This window comes from Mirounga angustirostris, unplaced genomic scaffold, assembly GCF_029215605.1.
Source record: "Mirounga angustirostris isolate CCGP_5_RB_7025 unplaced genomic scaffold, mMirAng1.0.hap1 SCAF_10, whole genome shotgun sequence".
NCBI lineage: Eukaryota > Metazoa > Chordata > Mammalia > Carnivora > Phocidae > Mirounga > Mirounga angustirostris.
The window spans coordinates 34,031,306-34,046,409 of record NW_026991718.1 but is presented as its reverse complement, the minus strand read 5'-3'; positions in this window follow the sequence as shown (position 1 = coordinate 34,046,409).

Here is a 15,104-nt window from a genome sequence, read left to right as displayed (position 1 = left end):
GCTTCAATGGACACCGGTGTACAGGTTTTTGAATGGGCCTGTGTTTTCATTTCTCTTGTGTCCATACCTAGGATATACCTAGGAGTGGAATTGCTGGGTCATATAGTGACTCCGAGTTTAATTTCTTGAGGAGTTGCCAGACTTTCCAAATCAGCTTTACCATTTGACATTCCTGCCAGCAGTGCTAGTTGATTTTGTTTTTGTTTTAGGTCCAGGAGCCTCTCGAGGATCACACATCGTATTTAATTGCCGTGTCCCGTTAGCCTTTTTTATCCAGAATAGTCCCCGGTGTCCTTCATTGTAGAGTTTGGGGAGTTCAGGGCAGTTTGCAGAACATCCTTCAACTTGGATTTGTCTTACTGTCTCCTTATGATTGGATTGAGGTTAAACATTTTTGTCAGGAATTCTTCATATGTGGTATTCTCATTATATCAAGTGGTACTTGAGGATAACTTTATTCAGCTATTGTCTGCCAGATTTCTCCCTTATAAGATACCCTTTCCCCTTTGTAATTAATAAGTAATCTGTGGGGTGATACTTGAGCCTGGGAATATCCTATTGTTAGCAGTTTTACATCCAGTGTAGTAGTCTTGGTGATTCTTGACTGAAGCATTTATTACTAAGGTGGTTGTAAAAAAGTGATTCTCTATTCTGTCATTCCTTCTACATTGTTGACATTTCCCTGTGAAGATGAGCTCTCCTCTCCCCTTTCAGAAGTTTTAGTGGGATTTCCTCATTCAGTGTAATCACCGTGTCTGTCATTATTCATTCCAATGCTTCAGTGCACCTCAAATTTGGTTTCTGTGTCCTATTGACATGCCCCATCAATCTTTGAGTATTTCTTTACTCTCTGACACACAAAATGCTTTCTGTGCTTACCTTGCTTTTCTCTACCCTAGTTTCTTCTGTTTACTTTCAGATGTGTTCTGTGTATACATATGGATGCATTTTCCTTCTCTGCCTATTTTATTTTTGCCTAAATGGTACTGTACATTCCTACTAGTCAGTCGTAGTTTAGAGATTGTTCTCTGCCTCATTTTCCTGAATTATTCTCTATCTTATGAATACACCGGAGTTTATTTAACTATTCTCCTTTTGATGGGTATTTAGTCTTAAATTTTTTGCCTTAATCACCACTTTAATATATGATCTTTCCATCTCGTCTTAGATATTGTTGAATGTATTTGTAGGATAATTCCTAGAAGTGAGACTTATAAGGCAAAGGGGATGTGTATTTCCAGTTTTCATAGCTAGCCTCACTGATAGGGATGGTGCCCATGTGCGTTCCTACTTAGCTGTGTTGAGGGTACCTGCTCCTCCTCCCTTTTGCCAGCAAAATGCTCTCTCAGACTGTTTGATCTTTGCCAGTTTGGTAGGTGATAACATTTCTCTGGTTTAAATTGTCTTTCTAGGAGCACCTGGGTGGCTCAGTTGGTTAAGCGTCTGCCTTCAGCTCAGGTCATAATCCCAGGGTCCTGGGATCGAGTCCCGTGTCGGGTTCCCTGCCCCTCAGGGAAGCCTGCTTCTCCCTCTCCTTCTGCCCCTCCCCCTGCTCGCTCGCTCTCTCTCGTTCTCTGGCTCTCTCTCAAATAATATCTTTTTAAAAAAAATTGTACTGTAACTAGTGATGTGGAATATCTTTTATTTACAATTTTTAATTTTTAAAGTCCTTTCATTTTAAGGTTAAGTTTTCTTTTCCTTTTTTGTGAACTGTCTATTCATGTACTTTGCTACTTACATCTATTTGCTCCTTGCTAATGCTGTCAGTGTCATTGGTCCATGCGGCTGACTTCATCAGGAGTGGTCTCTGCTGACTCCTGTGTGAGCCAAACCTCCTCCGATCGCAAGTCTCTGAGATGTATTAGAACCAGCCGGTGCAGAAAGGGGCTTTTCCAGGACCCGAGTGGAGCTGGGCCTCCCAGGGCTTATTTTTGGGACCAACGTGGTTGACCTTTCTGTCACCCTTCAGCTGTGCAGCTGTGTCATTCTCTGTTTCTCATTGCACATGGTAGGAAATGGTTGTCGAGTCACTGGAAACCAGCCTCAAATGTCAGGAGAGAGAATATCTTTGGCTTCTTTTGGGTCAGGTGTCCCCCATTGGGCCAGCCAGCTGTTCGGTGCCAGGCCTTGGGGGCAGATGTGGGAAGGGGCACAAGTGGTTGTATTCTTGGGCCTTTAATGCTGGCTTTAGGCCTTTTGGTGTATTCTGAGTTAGGACTCTTCCTTCCAAGCAGGTTACTTTGAACCTTCGTCACGTTGGGTTGTTTCCTCAGAGGCGGATTGACTGTCCTCCTCCTCAGTGCTGTCTGGATGAAATGCTGTCACCAGAGGGACATTCACCTCTCCTCGCCTCCTTCAGGCGATATAGTTAGTCTGTACAATGTCCGTCCGGACTCATGTTCCCCTGGGGGTAGGAAGCCTCCTGAAGTAGAGCTGTCTGAGAACGCACCTGGCTCAAGGGCTCCCTTACCATCTTTTCCCGCTCTTCAAAAGGATGGCAAGCCCCTCAGCCATCTAATCAGACCACCCTGGGTTGTCCTAGAGCATAAAAACCATCTCGGGGTGCCAGGGGATAATTGCAGATATTGATCATGTTGAGATTGTGACTCTAAGCCTGGGTAAACAAATCCTTTTGCAAGTTACAAGTTTTCTGGGTCCTTGCTTTTAACAGAGTTGAAGGAGGAACCAATTGAGTTCAGTTGATCACTAAAAATAATTTGGATAATAGATTAGTATGTAGCTTTTGGCATATTATAACTCAGGAGTTAAGAATTCAGAGATGCTGTTACCACAAAACTGGAGTGGAATTGGTGCTGCAGCTGTCTTACTTTAACAGTAAGCAAGAGTCATCCATGGAAGTATAAGCCAGCTCCCTTCACCTAATCAGGATGCATTTCTTTCTTTTTTCCAAAAAAATTTTTTTGGGTGGGGGGAGGGGGAGAGGATTCCAAGCAGGCTCTGCAGTGGGTGTGGAGGGCCCAGGGCTCTCCTGATGCGGGGCTCCATCTCACTACCTGATCTCATGACCTGAGCCAAAATCAAGAGTTGGATGCTTAACCGACTGAGCCACCCAGGTGCCCCAGGTTGTATTTCTAATAAAACTTTGCTCATATGTAATAATTATAGATATTTATATTGTTGTTTTGATCAAATTTGTGTTAAAAGTAATTCTATTTTTTTTTTTTAATTATTTATTTGCTAGCGAGAGAGGGAACACAAGCAGGGGGAGTGGGAGAGGGAGAAGCAGGCTTCCCGCTGAGCAGGGAGCCCGATGCGGGGCTCGATCCCAGGACCCTGGGATCATGACCTGAGCCGAAGGCAGATGCTTAACGACTGAGCCACCCAGGTGCCCGTAAAAGTAATTCTAATAGCGTTAATCCAGAATAAAATATTTTTAACACTTAGATCTTATGGTCATAGGAAATTTAACCAATATTAAATTTTAATGTTGCAGAGAATTGTAAGTATGATCAATAAGACTTTCAAGCCTAATAATATCTTACATTAAGATAAGATTTGGGGGACGCCTGGGTGGCTCGGTTAAGCGTCTGCCTTCGGCTTGGGTCATGATCCCAGGTTTCTGGGATCGAGTCCCGCATCAGGCTCCTTGCTCAGTGGGGAGCCTGCTTCTCCCTCTGCCCGCTCTGTCTGCAGCTCTCCCTGCTTGTGCTCTCTCTCTTGCTCTGACAAATAAAATCTTAAAAAAAAAGATAAAGATAAAATTTGGGGGGCAGGTAAAAGTTTAGGTGGAAAAGAGAAATCCATACAAGCTCAAGGAGAAATTTCCATTACATAGACATTTGTATTTTTGACTAGATGAAGGTAGGTGTCTAACTGCAGTGGTATTTATATTCCACTGAATACATTTATACGAGTGATTTAATAGTTTACACCCATATCTGTCATACACCAGAAACTATACTCGTTGCAGCTATTTAAACATAACATCTAAAATGTTTCATTGTAAGCTTATATATACAAAGGGCACACATAAGTTCTCAGAGTTCTTTTCAGGTGCGCAAGAGCAAGAAAGGTTGCAAGTGGCTGTACTTCTCCCTTCAAAGAAGTGCCCACTCCTTCGTTCTGTCAGCCAGATTCCCCTTCAGGGGCTGGCTAGCTTTCCCTCTGCTCCCTGGGCCCTCGTCTGGTGTGGCGCTGGTGTGAGGCCGTCAGTGGCCTGGCAGAGGCAGGTGGCTTTAGAACACCAGCTGGCCGGCTCTCGTTGCTGTACTTTTCCTTCCCTTTGTGTGTGGAGCCCTAGGCAGGCTCCCTGGGCTTGTTTGGTGTTGAGCTTTCCGTTCCCCAAGTCTTCATGCAGACTTTTCTTACGGTTGCAAGCTGTGGAAACCTCTTCTTTTCTGCCCATTGACCTTCAGTAGCTAGAGGTTATGCCAGGGGCAGTGATTCATTGCATAGAAATTGCCATACTACTTGCTCTGAGCAATTAATACATTTATTTGACATTTTGCACATATTCTGGGTTGCATCACCTTTTTTTTTTTAAAGATTGATTGATTTATTTATTTGACAGAGAAAGAGAGCAAGAGAGCACAAGCAGGGGGAACGGCAGGCAGAGGGAGAGGGAGAAGCAGGCTTCCCGCGAGCAGGGAGCCCGATGCGGGGCTCGATCCCAGGACCCTGGGATCATGACCTGAGCTGAAGGCAGACGCTTAACCGACTGAGCCCCCTCCAGGCTCCCCTGGGTTGCATCACTCTTTAAACTAGCACCCAAAACTGTCCAAGTGGGTGTGGTTGGGAAGTGGGTCCTGTCCTCAGTGCCCTTCTTGTCAGGGTCATTGGCTGTCCTCCTTGGTTGTCCGGGGCTCCTCTGACCCACGGTTATCAAGGAATTCCACTAATCCTCTGCTTCTACCAGCTATTTCATTAGTGTGCAAACGCACATGCTCTTAGGTGCCGGGGCCCAAAGATGAATCCGATGCCTTTGCCTTTGTAAGCAAGCACTGTGATTGTATTTAAGGAAACACCTTGAAATTTTTTAGGTCCTTTTCAGGGTCTTAGAGTTGATAAACCATATGACCAAGAAACTCTTTTGTTATGGAGGAGTTCCGCTATTAACACTCACCTGTCCCAGTCTGGGTGCTCCATGTGTCTGGTGGAGTTTGGTGCTTTAGGACAGGCTGTGCCTGGGTGGGTGCGGGTGGGGGGACCCTGGCTGTGGCTTCTTGCACCTTGGCTGTAGGAGGTTGCCCCTGCTGTCGTGAAGGCTTCAGCCGATCCTTGGTCTCGTTATATGAAGAGAGCAACTGGGATGGCTCAGCCACCTCCCAAGGTGGGGACAGGAGTGGGATGGGTCATTTGCCTTTGCTGCCGGCGGCTGCTGTCACTTGCATAAGCTTGAATCGGGAACCTGACCTTTGTGTGGTTCCAGGATGGCGTTCCGGGCTGCCTCAGGACGTGTTGGATAGGCGGGTGCTGCTTTTGTTGAGGGTCTGGAGTTGGTCAGAACGGATTTCCAAGGGAGTTGTTGCAAATACCAATGGAAACGGGGTAAGCAGAGTGGCTGGGAATGGCATTCTTTAGATAATGTTTTTTTCTTTTTTTTCCCCCTCAAATTCTGACAAAGCCCTCCTGGGACATCCTGTGTTCCCTTGCCCATGACCTGGAGCTTTGTCACGGTCAGATGAGTATACCTCAAGGCCAAAGCACTGGCCCTTTACGCTGCCCAGCACGCACGAGCCAGACCGGCCAAGTGTAAATACCACATTCTGGTGGAAGTCGGCTGCTGCTGCCCCAGGCAGTAGCGGTAGGGTCGCCTCCCAGTCAGCGGCGGAAAAGGGCCTGGGCCTGGCTATCAAGTACAACTACCAGAATCAGGGAGCAGCGTTTTCAAAGGAAGACAAGGGGAGGTTGAGTTCGGGGCCAGGCTGAAGTGCAGGCAACCGGCTCAACGATAGGAGCGTTTCCTGAGGGCACCTCCCCGTAGGAGGGCCACACCAGGGCTCCTGAATGTCTCAGCTCGGCTCTGGAGTGGGGAGATGGGGGTGGAGGGCAGGAGGCAGAGGGAGAGCGTGGGGGGGCTTGGACAGGGGTCTGCTGTCCCCAGCATTTGTGGGAAAAGTCAAGGAAGGAGGCGGCTTGGTTGCTCAGCTCAGCCCGAGCCCCTCTCCTTAGGCCCTGGCGTAGGTTAGGGAATTGCCTTGCCACCGGAGAGGGTGGGGGAAAGACGGAGGAAGTTCCAGAATCGGTTAATACCTGTCAGGCTCCAAGCCCATCTCATACTCCCCCACAGCTCTCCCCTGCTCAGGCCACAAAACCTCTGTGTTAGACAGCAGATTAATTTGAAAATTGAGTTGCAGCTGGAAGAGTTGATGTCAACTTCAAAGTTCACTGGTGTTTAATTAAAGCCATCCAGAGACTAAACCTGCTTCCAGGAAATTATTCTGACCGAATAATTAAAGAGAATAAAGGTTAGATTTGTGTTTCTGGCTGAGTCTGTGTTGCATTCGGCATCTCCAAAACATGAATTCCATTAACCTTTCATGAACCAACATTAAATTGCTTTCAATTAGTTGTCATTCTAATTCAAGTAGAGTCACACAGAAGAGCCTTTGTTTATACTTGGTGTCTGTTCCCTTTTCTCCTCTGGAATTACGTCCTCTTGAAACAGTCATTTGGAAAATTGGTTTGTAACTTCGTGTCTGCCCATCCGTCCTTCAGTCAGGACCTACTGAGTGAACACCAGGAAGGACTGCGCGGGGGGCAGGGAGGCCACGGCTGCAGCCCGGGGCTGGGGTAAGTCTCCACCGCTGGGGCTGGGTTGAGGTGTGTCACTTGCAGAAATGTGTCCCGGGACAGCGGGAGCCAAAGTTAAGGAATGACGAGGTAGCCCGTCCAGCCTGGGCCAGCTTGGACAGGCCTCGGGGAGGTCTTCCCAGGAGGGCTTGTGGGTTGGGAGGGGAGGGTGCTGCCATTAAAAACAGAAGGGACGGCCTGACTCCACTTGTGAGGACAGTCGTGCCTTAGGCTTCGTATACAACAGCCGCTCAGGCCCGGGGTTTCTTGGTGTTGCCAGTTGACCCCAGCACCGCTGAGCTGGCTCTGGAAGCCTTGTTGCTGCTTTTCTTTCCTGATTCCCTCGCTCCTGGGCTGTCTCTGGCCCCTCACGAGTTTTATGGTTTTTGTGGGTTTTTTTTAGGATTTTATTTATTTATTGGTCAGAGAGAGAGAGCACAAGCAGGGGGAGCGGCAGGTAGAGGGAGAAGCAGGCTCCCCTCGGAGCAGGGAGCCCGATGCGGGGCTCGATCGCAGGACCCCGGGATCATGACCTGAGCTGAAGGCAGACACTTAACGACTGAGCCACCCAGGTGTCCCTAAGTTTTATGTTCTTAACCCTATGACCCATCAGGTGTCCTGTTGTCCTTTCCCAAAAGGCTTTTCTGTGAGCAGATGTGGGGTTATCTGAGGATAGGCAGGTTCCCTGTCAGACTGGGGACTTGCCCCGTCTTCACTGTCATTAACCCTCAGCACATTCTGTCCCTTCTCTAATGGCTCTGTGCCAGATGCTGTGTCGGGCGATAGGGACCAGAAAGCGGTGACCTTGTCTCTGGCCTCCAGAGCTCACAGAACGATGAGCTTAACCAAAGTGCAACAGAACCGTCTAGACGCAGAACCAGGGCCCAGGAGGGCGAGGGGAGGGAGCACTGTTTAAATTCATAGTGCACAGCTAGATGCTTTCCAGCAGAACGTGGTGGGGAAGGACATTTGGCCTGAGGGAAGAACGTGTGCTGATGGGTGAGAGCATCCTGGATGTGCTTGAGGAGGTGGGGAGAGGAATGGCAGGACTCATGAGGAAAGAGGGAGGCTCAGGCCAGGTCATGAAGTGTGTGTGTGTGTGTGTGTGTGTGAGAGAGAGAGAGAGAGAGAGAGAGGAATGGCAGGACTCATGAGGAAAGAGGGAGGCTCAGGGAGGCTCAGGCCAGGTCATGAAGAGAGAGAGAGAGAGACAGAGAGAGAGTGTGTGTGTGTGTGTGTGTTCGTTCCAGTGATGACTCAGCTTGGCTTCTGGGTGAGTGAAGGTACAAGACTGGGGGTAAGCAGAGCAGGGCATGTTTTGTTGGGGAAAAATGGATTGTTGGTGAGGCCTCTAGGCGAAGAATTCTGGTAGGCAGTTGGGTCTGGAGGTATAAACTGGAGAGTGAGCAGGATTCAGGGGGCACTGCCCCACTGCTAGGGGGTGTAAGTAAGTGAGGAGACAGAATGGGGGAAACACGCCTATTTCCAGAGTAGGTGGGAGGGAGGGAGCCTGGGATGGCTCATAGGGCAGAAGAGCAGGGGGAACACAGTGTTCTATGGAAGAAGCCAGACACAACAGAACACAGGATATCATTCCATGTGCGTAAAAGTTAAAACCAGGCAAAACTAATCCATGGGGACAGGGGTCAGAGCAGAGGTTACCCTTGTCGGGGTACTGACAGGAGGAAGGGTCACAAGGCCGACTCCTGAGTGTTGGGAATGTTCCAGGTCTTTATCTGGGTGCGTTACACGTACGTGTGTGTGGGTACAGGTATACTAAGGTTTGTGTTCTGTACTGTAAGTTAGACCTAAACAATAATGTTTTTTTTTTTCCTAGAGAGAGAGAGTGTGTGTGCATATGCTAGCGCGAGGGGGGAGGCGGGCAGGGGCAGAGGGAGAGGGAGAATCTTAAGCAGACTCCATGCCCAGCGTGGAGCCCAACTTGGGGCTCCATTGCATGACCCTAAGATCATGACCTGAGCCGAAATCCGGAGCTTCACCTGCTGCACCCCACCTAACCGAGCTTGCAAAAAAAAAAAGGAAGATGGATGTAGAGGGGAGGAAAAATAATTTTTTTCCATTCTTCTGGCTTCTTGGCTGAGACCCCTGAAATAAAAGAGATGAACACGAGAAAAACCGAAGTTGAACAACACATTTACCTCATGTGTGCCCGGGGGACGCCGAGGGGGCGACGAGTCACTCCGCGGGGTAGCCTGGAGTTCAGGCTTCGGTCCGTCTCCGTGGGGGAAGGGGAGAGGAACGAAAGCCTTTTAGGGGACAGTAAATGACTATCAGGGAAGATGAGGGGGCCCTAGAAGAACAGATGGGAGGTATGACAGTTTGCGCCGAGGTTTGTCAGGGTGTGGCGTCCATTTCTAGTCTCCCCTCCTGATGAGACCCGGGCCCCCCTGGCTGAAGACGCTCCGGGGGCGGGGGGGGGGGGGCTGTGCTCCTTGAGGAGCGGCGGTTTTAGGCAGACGGGGCTTCCGAGAAGGCCCCTCCCTGCACCTGCTGGCTCTCAGGGCCTCCGGCTCCCGATCGCCACCAGACCCGGGTGGCCTGGGTCTGGGGGCGTGTTCTGCCACCCTGCGGAAGGAAGATGGAAGCAGGCGGGAGGGAGGGCGGAGGGAAGCGGGAAGCCCGGCGCCGGTGGCGTCAGCCGAGGACGGACAGCCCCGGAGGAATGACGGCCACTGGCCGCACAGGGTGGAGGCTGCCCCGTCGGTGCTCCTGTGCTCACCCGTGCTGTGCAGCGAGCGGCTGCGAGCGGACCCCGACACTGACTCGGAACCGGGAGGAGCGCAGACGCGCAGGGGCCCCGCGTTCCCGAGAGCGGCCCCGTGCTTCGTCCGTGCCTTCGGGGGGCAGGCGGCCGCGCCTGCGCTTGCCTGACCGCCCTCCCCGCAAGGCCCCGTGTTTCAATTTGGTAATGCTTCATTAGAAAAGGTGATTCCTCTTTTTTTTTTTTTTTTTGAAAAGGTGATTCCTTACTGCAATTTAACTTAAAAGAACTTTCTTCGAGTTTACTGTGCGGGTTTCCCGTAGAAACCACTTGAGCCGCGGTGGCCCTCCACGGCGGCTTTTTTTTTTTTTTTTTAAGATTTTATTTATTTATTTGAGAGAGAGAATGAGAGAGAGCACATGAGAGGGGGGAGGGTCAGAGGGAGAAGCAGACTCCCCACTGATTGGGGAACCCCATGCGGACTCAATCCCGGGACTCCAGGATCACAACCTGAGCTGAAGGCAGTCGCTTAACCAACTGAGCCACCCAGGCGCCCCCACGGCGGCTTTATTAGCAGAGCCCCCTGCGGGTTCCCTGGCTTTCCGGCCAAGCTGCCGTGCTGCTCGCGCCCTCCGGGGCAAAGTGTTTACCGTGAGGCCGGCTCCAGCGCCCGGCGCTAGCACGGCTGCGCTCGCTCGCTCTCTAGCTCGCTCTCTCGCGCTCTCTCTCGGTCTCTCGGGCTCCGGCAGCGCGGGGCTTCCCCGCGCAGGTAGGGGCAGCGCCGGGGCTCCCCGGGGTGCCCTGAGGCAGCACGCAGAGAACCTACGCTTACCAGAGCCCGCGATGAAGAATGGCTTTCCTGGCCCAGCTTCGTTTTTTCCTTTTCCGCACTCCTCCCTTGCCCCCGAGGCAGGGCGGAGCCGGTGAGCCTTGGCCGCGGGCGCTCCGGGGCCCCGTGAGGGCGGAGTCTTAACATACTCTTCCAGGGGAGAGGGGCGCTCTTGGCCCAGCTCAGACTGAATTCATCTTCTAAATGGAAATGTCCGGGCCTGGCAGACATGCTCGCTGACGGTTCTGGCGGTGGGGTGTTCGTGGGCAGCAAACGGTAGGCCGCGTGCGAACGCATTTCGCCGAGGAAGCCGGGGCCTGTCGCTCTCCAGGGAGAAAGTCTGACGACCTAATCTCCGTTCCGCTGCAGCGCCCGACCTCGGAGTGGAATTATTCTGTCTCCTGTCGTTTTATTAGTTCTCCATAGGGGAGGTTTCAGCCCAAGCGCCCGAGGGCAGGCAGCGGCGGGCGGCGTCCGGGGAGGGTTTCCAAGGGCAGTTCCAAATCCGAAGCGAAGGCAGCCAGAAACGAGGAGGCGGCAGGGGGTGCAGAATGCCCCAGCAAAGGCGGAGGACCCCCGAGGGCCATTCGTCGCCGCGCGTGTCCTCGGAGGGGCGCGCCAGCGGGTGAAGCCTCGGCGCTCCCAGGTTGGCTCTCGCCCCTGCTGTCGCAGATGCTGAGCGTTACAGCCGCGCCTCCGGCCACTGCCTCCACCGCGCCTGGGGTCCCTGGGGTCCCTGGGGTCCCTGGGGCCCCTTCACGCCCACCCCGCAGCTGGGAATTCTCCCGCAGACCTCGGGAGCAGGGGGCGGCCGCGCGGCTGTGGAGAGGCTCTTTGATGAGCGGCAGGGTTCTACTTGACCTGTAGGTGGAGGACCTCAAGTGCACGAGGTCAGAAATTTTATGAAAAAGGATGGTTGTATTAAGGCCCATTTCCTCTTCCACGTTCCCTTCAAAAGCATAAAGGGAAGGTCAAGTTCCTACACCATTATTTTTAAGCTTCGTATTTTGAAATAGGTAGACTCACAGGAGGTTTTAAGCAGAGTAGAGAGTCCTGTGAGCCCTTCCCTCAGTTTCACCCAATGGTGAGGCCTGAGATAATAATGTAGGCCCATCACGCGGCAGGGATCCACACTGCAGACCTTGTGCAGTCTGCACCAGTGTTGTATGTGCTCACGTTCGTGCGAGTGTGTCATTCTATGCATTAGAATCCCATGTATGGATTTGTGTGATCGCCGTCACCACCGATACACCTGCAGACTGTTTATCCCTGCAGAGCCACCCTGCGGGGTGATACCTCCCCCCTTCTGTCCCTGTGCCCTGGCAGTCGCTAATCCGTTCTCTATGGTCATTTCAAGAATGTTATATAAATGGGAATATAGTAAGCATTCAAGATTGGCTCTTTTTTCACCATGTATAATGAATGCCCTTATGCTCCATCTGAATTTTCACGTGTGAATAGTTCTTTTTTATTCAGTGTTCTGTTGTAGGGGTTCTGCATCATTATTTATTAAATATCAAAATTTAACCTTTCGGATGTTAGAGAATTTAAGCAATGGATGGGTGGTTTCCATTGATGACCAATCCAAGATTCCTTAGTAAGGATGTTTACTTTTCTTTCTTTTTTTTTTTAAAGATTTTGTTTATTTATTTGACAGAGAGACACAGAGAGAGAGGGAACACAAGCAAGGGGAGTGGGAGAGGGAGAAGCAGGCCTCCCACCGAGCAGGGAGCCCGATGTGGGGCTCCATCCCAGAACCCTGGGATCATGACCTGAGCCGAACGAAGGCAGACGCTTAACGACTGAGCCACCCAGGCGCCCCAAGGATATTTACTTTTCACATTTCAAATCATATACTACTAATAGCATGCAGTTCGTTCTCTAATTCTGGGGGGGACCTGATTTTGCCACATACCAGTTCTAAGCTATAGAAGGCCTGTCTTTACAACCTTCCTAGGTCACATGCACCATTGAGGGCAGGGCTGTGTCTGTCTCGTCGTGGGATTCCCCACCGAGCCCGGCATAGCTGCCCGCCCGAGGCAGCCTGGTAACATCTACCTGCTGTGTGGACGACTCTTTTTGACCCAGTCCCGTACACGTGCCCCAGGAGTCAAAGTGGCTACTGCGTGGAAGGTGCTAGCAGCCCAATACATAGTTGTAGAGAGACTGGAGTCTATAGAAAGAAGAGGACCTGCCTTCTCCGGACGCCCAGCTTACAGTTCTGTTAATGGAACCAGTGTTCTGCAGTTGACATGGTAAGAGAATGCGGGCTTCTAGTTTCCCTGCTTCCAACCAGGTTTCGGAGTGAGCCCCACCGAGTGGGCGCTAAGCGGGCATCGCTGTGCAGAGGCAGGCTGCAAAGCCTTTTCCCAGGATGCACTCTGGGTGGCTACATGAACATCAAGAATGAAACAGGATGGTTGGGCGCCTGGGTGGCTCAGTTGGTTAAGCGACTGCCTTCGGCTCAGGTCATGATCCTGGAGTCCCGGGATCGAGTCCCGCATCGGGCTCCCTGCTCAGCAGGGAGTCTGCTTCTCCCTCTCCCGCTCCCCCCTCTTGTGCTCTTGCTCTCACTCTCTCTCTCAAATAAATAAAATCTTAAAAAAAAAAAAAAAAAAGAAACAGGATGGCCAGGTTATGAAGGCTTTGCTTTTTACTGAAAAAGTTGCTTTTCCTACCTGAGACCATTTTTTCTGCACACCCCCTCCCCCCCGTTTTCTGTGCCTTTGGTGAGATCTGGTGAAAGTCAACTCCGCCAGGAGTTGAAACCTGCCTCTGGAGCCGATTTTGTGTAATCCCACTGAGATGTTTAGCCATCAGCCCCGTAATTATGTGTGTTCATCTCTGTCGATGGGTGGCTCCCAAGGAAATCTATTTTCAGGACCACATGTTTACATTGTTGAGGGAGAGGAGGTGCAAGATCAAAGCCCTCTGGCTGAGCGTGGGGCTGGCAGAGACGCCAGGCTTGTGGTGAGAAGTGTGGGATGGGGAATGAGGACAAAGTGGGGAATGCACTTGGCTAATGACAGAAAGAAGCTGCTACGCTTCATTTTCAACGTAATGGAAATTGCCCAAAGGTCGGAAAACAAGGGAGCAGCGTCTCCACACAAAGAGGTTTAAACTGAACACGAGGGACTGAGGACCTGTGCGCCTGTCTGTGGCTAAAGAAGGCAGGAAGAGCAGGTAGTTGTTGGCAGCAGGTGCCACAGGATGGTGTAAGGGCCTGGAAGCTTCTCGGCCCTGCGCTCTGGTTATGGGGGTGGCAGGAGAGGGGCTTGTGCATGAGGAGGGTCACTTTAACTTGGTGCCTCTGTTCAGAGCTCAATGCTGCCTTCTCCAAGTCGAATTGCTTTGTAGCTTTTCCTTACGTTGCTCTTCGGTGCTTGCAACTCGTTTAACCTAGTTCATTCTTGGTAGTAGGAACGACTGAGTCCTCTGTGGTGTGCGAGACTTCTCTGTTCCTCACAGTTGCCTTGTGCGTAAAATGGAGGGAATCAAATTTAGGATTGCCGGAAGAACCGAACGAGTTTGCACACGGAACGCCTGGGTTACCCGAACCGTTAGCTCTTCCTGTTGGACAGCAGTTAGATATGCGGGGGGCCCTACTGTAGCCACTGGGCACTTGTTTCCACCCACCTCTTCAGGTTTTTGTCCGGGTACAGAAGGGGTACCAGTAAGTTTCTCTGCCAGATTTCTGGACTGGCCCAAACAGAAAACAAAACCCAACAGAAACGTATTCAGTTCAGGAAGCCATGGTCTCCTGAGGATGTCACTCATGGACACAGAAATCAAACAGGCTGACATTTCCAGGAGAGTCAGTGAATTTTTTTTTTCCCCGTTTGGGATTATTTCTCTTTATTCCTTTGCCTTCTTTATATTAGAGCATTAAGGATTATTGTAGGGACTTAATGAGTGTCGAGTAGAAATTCAGGTTTTCTTTGGAAAAGGTGAACCAATTAGTGCAGAACATTTAACGTGATCTGAGGTCTGAGACCCTGGGAGGAGAGCAAAAGCCGCCTCTTGACTAAGGGTTACATCTGTTTTATGGTAAAGAGGCCTGGAGACCTTTCTGTGGTCCTTGAGGACTGTGGTCCTGGGGCCCAGGCAGAGCAGGCTTCTCCAGCAAGGCCTGGCTTCCGTGCTGGGGACAGATGTGCGGCATCACTGTGGGAAGTCTTACCGCGCGCCGCCCCCCCGCCCCCCGGAGTGAAGATGGAGATGGACACAGGCCCTCTTGTTTCCAGATTCTCTGTATTTACCCTATTTACCCTCATTTTTTCCTATGTCCTCCCTGTTTCTACAGCATGTGTTTCTCAGGGCACCTGGGTGGCTCAGTCGGTTAAGCGTCCCAGCTCTTGATTTCGGCTCAGGCATGATCTCAGGGTCCTGAGATCGAGCCCTGTGTTGGGTGCTGCCCTGAGCGTGAAGCCTGCTCGAGACCCTCTCTCCCCCTTTCTCCCCTGTGCGCACTCCTCAGGTCTTTCTCCTTGTGGGAGTGGCAGAAGCACGGTTACGAAGCATGACCTCCAGGCATGGCCATTACCTAAGTAAAAGGAACATGGATCACTTGCTACATCTCCCCATCTCCTTGCCTACTGGTAACACTCCACCAGCGCATGAAGGCCCGGGCTGCTGGAGGTGTGCTGGCCCACTGGTGCTTCTCTTGACCCAGGTCCTATCTAACTGCTCATCAAGCCTGGTCATCTTTGTCCTAAACACATGTTCTTAAACTCACTCAACTTCATCTCAGTTCCAGCTTTAAGCTGGAAACCCAGTTCCTTCTAGAAGTTATACCAACAG